Consider the following 4,819-nt stretch of genomic DNA (forward strand, 5'->3'; position numbering starts at 1 on the left):
GCAAGTTGTCATTTACCAGGTCCTCACATTTTTAGTCTTAAATTACTGGGCTTTAGTATATATTAATATATATAAGATATGACCTGAAAATCCCATTTAAAGCTTAGTAGCATTGTTGTAACAGTAACATATTTCATTATACTTCAGGATCATCCAGGGATGCAGCTTCACCATCCAGGAGCTCGAAGCCGAGGTCAATTCTGGTGCCCTGATGGCAGCACCAATCTGGAGATTCAGCAGTAGAAAGAAAGCAAGCAGGAAAGTGATATTAACCATAGAAAAGAAGGAGGAGAGGAGTGATAAGTCCAGATGGCCTTAGGTGTCCTGACTGTCTAGGCAGCCAAAGAGCACACGTTAAGCAACCCAGAAGTGCCTTCAGGGCAAAGAATAGAGAGAAAGGGGGTTGCTGTGCTGGTGGGGTACACTGCAGAGGAGTAAGTTTTGCGTCAAAGCAGGAATCTGATCAGAGGTTTGAATTGGAAGTACAATTTCATTGCTTTTGCAATTTCTACAAATTAATTTTAGTCTCAGAAAAAGCTAATGGCGAGGACATGCATTGCAGTTTGCAAGGGGAAATGTCAAGTGAGGACTTCATCACATATGACACGAGAGAAAAGTAAGAGCTGGTTCTAAAATCAAAAGCTCTTGTTCATCCCGAATTGAATTTTCTTTTCATTTTTTTTCTTTTTTTGAGACAGGGTATCACTCTGTTGCCCAGCCTGGAGTACAGTGGCGCAATGTCGGTTCACTGCAACCTCCACCTCCTGGGTTCAAGTGATTCTCCTGCCTCAGCCTCCCGAGTAGCTGGGATTACAGGTGCCCACCACCATGCCTGGCTAATTTTTGTATTTTAGTAGAGATGGGGTTTCACCACATTGGCCATGCTAGTCTTGAACTCCTGACCTCAGGTGATCCCCCCACTTCAGCCTTCCAAAGTGCTGGGATTACAGGTATGAGCTACCGTGCCTGTCTGTTCCAATCTAGTTCTGTTGCATTGTTGATGATAACTGATGACTTTGGGAAGTGCAGAAGCAACAAGCATGTCCTTGTAGTATAAGTACAGTGACGGATAGAACAAACTTTTGTTGGTGCAGAAATTTAAATAGTCATGTTACTTCTGCATCTAATGTCCTAAAGTTTAAGAATTAGTTTTAGTTTTTTGTTTGCTTACATGAGCTTAGCATGAAGAATATTTTGAAACATCTGCTTTATCTTCAGCTTTTTTTCTATTAAGAGGTAAAATGTAGTCCTTGTTTGATTCTTGACAATCCAGTGTGTGTTTTATCTTAGGTCTTATGATCTGAGTGCATACCCTCTCCAGGAAGGAAACTGCACCAATGTCTGTTCCTGTTAAATAGCAACTTTTAGTTTCAGCTTGTTTTGTTTTGATGTCAATAAATAGTAACAGCATTCAAGTATGAAGCTAAGTGTGTTTATTAACTTCACTAAATAGCTGTTATATTTGAGAAATTAAATTTTTGATACTGAATTAACCTTTGGGGAATTTCGAAAGTGCATGAATGATATTAGTTTCTGCTCTCACTGGCATGCCTTTGTTTTGTCCACCAGGGAAAAATCAGTTCATGGTTCGCTCCTATATTAAACCTGATATTGTTTGGCTGTGTCCCCACCCAAATCTCATTTTGAATTCATACATGTTGTGTGAGGGACCCAGTGGGAGGTAATTGAATAATGGGGGCAGGTCTTTCCTGTGCTATTCCCATGGTAGTAAAGAAGTCTCACAAGATCTGATTGTTTCATAAAGAGGAGTTCCCCTGCACAAGCTCTTTTTGTCCTGCTGCCATCCATGTAAGACATGACTTGCTCCTCCTTGCCTTCTGCCATGATTGTGGGGCCTCCCTACCTATGTGGAACTGTGAATCCATTAAAGCCTCTTTTTCATCCCAGTTTCAGGTATGTCTTTTTTTTTTTTTTGAGAAAAGGTCTTACTCTGTCACCCAGGCTGGACTGCAGTGGTGCAATCTCGACTCACTGAAACCTCCGCCTACCAGATTTAAGCACTTCTCCTGCCTCAGCCTCCCTAGTAGCTGAGATTACAGCCATCCGCCACCACACCTGGCCAAATTTTGTATTTTAGTAGAGACGGGGATTCACCATGTTGGCCAGGCTGGTCTTGAACTCCTGACCTCAGGTGATCCACTGCCTCAGCCTCCCAAAGTGCTGGGATTACAGGCTTGAGCCACTGCACCCAGCCTCGGGTATGTCTTTATCAGCAGTGTGAAAACGAACTAATAATATAGGCTGTTCTTGCATTGTTATAAAGAAATACCTGGCCGGGGCCAGGGGCAGTGGCACATGCCTGTAATCCCAGCACTTTGGGAGGCCGAGGCGGGCGGATCACAAGGTTAGGAGTTCGAGACCAGCCTGGTCAACATGGTGAAACCACGTCTCTACTAAAAATACAAAAAATTAGCTGGGCGTGGTGGCACATACCTGTAGTCCCCAGCTACTCAGAAGGTGGAGGCAGAATAATCACTTGAACCCAGGAGGTGGAGGTTGCAGTGAGCCGAGATGGTGTCACTGTATTCCAGCCTGGGTGACAGAGTGAGACTCCATCTCAAAATAAATAAATAAATAAATAAATAAATAAATAAAGGAGAAATACCTGGCCGGGCACAGCGGCTCCCGCCTGTAATCCCAACTCTTTGGAAGGCTGAGATGGGCCGATCACTTGAGGTCAGGAGTTTGAGATGAGGCTGGCCAAAATGGTGAAACCCTGTCTCTACTAAAAATATAAAAATTAGCCGGGCATGGTGGCAGGCGCCTGTAATCCCAGCTACTCAGGAGGCTGAGGCAGGAGAATCACTTGAACCCGGGAGGTGGAGGCTGCAATGAGCCAAAATCGCACCACTGCACTCCAGCCTGGGCAACAGAATGAGACTCTGTCTCAGAAATAAATAATAAATAAATAAATACCTGAGACTGGGTAATTTATAAGAAAAGAGATTTAATTGGCTCCCAGTTCTGCAGGCTGTATAGGAAGTGTGGCACTGGTATCTGCTCAGGTTTTGGGAAAGCCTGAGGGAGCTTTTATTCATGGCGGAAGGTGAAGCAGGAGCAGATATCCCACATCACAGAGTGAGCAAGAGAGTGAGTGCGGGGAGGAGATGCCACACAACAACCAGCTCTTTAAGAACTCACTATGGAGAGGACAGCACCAAGCCATGAGGGATCTGCCCCATAACCCAAACACCCCACCAGGCCCCACCTCCAACACTGGGGATTATATTTCTATGAGATTTAGGTGGGAACAAATATCCAAACCACATCAACTATTCTGGTCCTGTAAGAACAAAATGTTGACCCAGCACAGTGGCTCATGACTGTGATCCCAGCACTTTGGGAGGCCAAGGCAGGTGGATCACCTGAGGTCAGGATTTCGAGATCAGCCTGGCCAACATGGTGAAACCCCGTCTATACTAAAAATACAAAAACTTAGACAGGCGTGGTAGCGGGCACCGGTAATCTCAGCTACTCGGGAGGCTGAGGCAGGAGAATCACTTGAACCCGGGAGGTGGAGGTAGCAGTGAGCCAAGATCATGCCATTGCACTCCAGCCTGGGCAACAGAGTGAGACTCTGTAAAAAAAAAAAAAAAAAAAAAAAAGCCCAGGCGTGGTGGCTCATGCCTGTAATCCCAGCACTTTGGGAGGCTGAGGCGGGCAGATCACCTGAGGTCAGGAGTTGGAGACCAGCCTGGCCAACATGGCGAAACCCCGTCTCTACTAAAAATACAAAAATTAGCTGGGCATGGTGGTAGATGTCTGTAATCCCAGCTACTCAGGAGGCTGAGGCAGGAGAATTGCTCGAACCTGGGAGGTGGAGGTTACAGTGAGCCGAGATTGTGCCATTGCACTCCAGCCTGGGCGACAAGAGCGAGACTCTGTTTCAAAAAAAAAAAAAAGCATAATTGTAACAGCCCCTACAAGTCTTCTTGTTTCCACTATTGTCCCCATCCCCATCTACTATCCATACAGCTGGCCAAAGGATCTTTCTAAAATATTTACATAATTGGCCAGGGGCGGTGGCTCATGCCTATAATCCCAGCACTTTGGAAGGCTGAGGTGAGATCGCTTGAAGTCAGGAGTTCAAGACCAGCCTGGACAATATGGTGAGACCCCGTCTCTACAAAAAATACAAAAATTAGGCGTGTCAGCACGCACCTGTAGTCCCAGCTACTTGGGGGCCTGAGGTTGGAGGATGGCTTGAGCTGGGGAGGTGGGGGTTGCAGGGAACTGACAATACACCACTGCACTCCAGCTGGGGTGATAGAGCAAGACCCTGCCTCGAAAAACAACAACAAATATATAATTGCCACTTATTCTTACCCTTTTAGAAGCTTTCAAGGCTCCCAATAACCTTCAGCAGTAATTTTGAAAATCCACCCTCAAACAAGAAGTATCAGGCCAAACAATGAAGATGTAAACTGCGCTGTGAATCTGTTCTTTGATGTCTCTTTGATGTATTAGCATTTGTTCATTCATTCACCAAATATTTACTGAGCATGTACTATGTGTCAGGCACTGTTCCAGGCTCAAGGAATACAGCAGTGAACAAAATACACAATCCATGACCTCATGGAACTTACATTCTAGGGAGGGAGTCAAACAATACATAAATAAAATATATGTTATCTCAGGTAAGTAATATGGAGAAAAATAAAGCAGTAGTAGGGGTAGGGAGTGCTGAGTGGGGGTCAGGAGTTGCAATTTTCTTTTTATATAGAGTCTCACTCTGTCACCCAGGCTGGAGTGTAGTGGCTCAATCACTGCTGACTGCAGCCTCAAACTCACCAGTCTC

The sequence above is a fragment of the Trachypithecus francoisi genome, unplaced genomic scaffold, assembly GCF_009764315.1.
Source record: "Trachypithecus francoisi isolate TF-2019V2 unplaced genomic scaffold, Tfra_2.0 Lachesis_group6, whole genome shotgun sequence".
Classification (NCBI taxonomy): Eukaryota; Metazoa; Chordata; class Mammalia; order Primates; family Cercopithecidae; genus Trachypithecus; species Trachypithecus francoisi.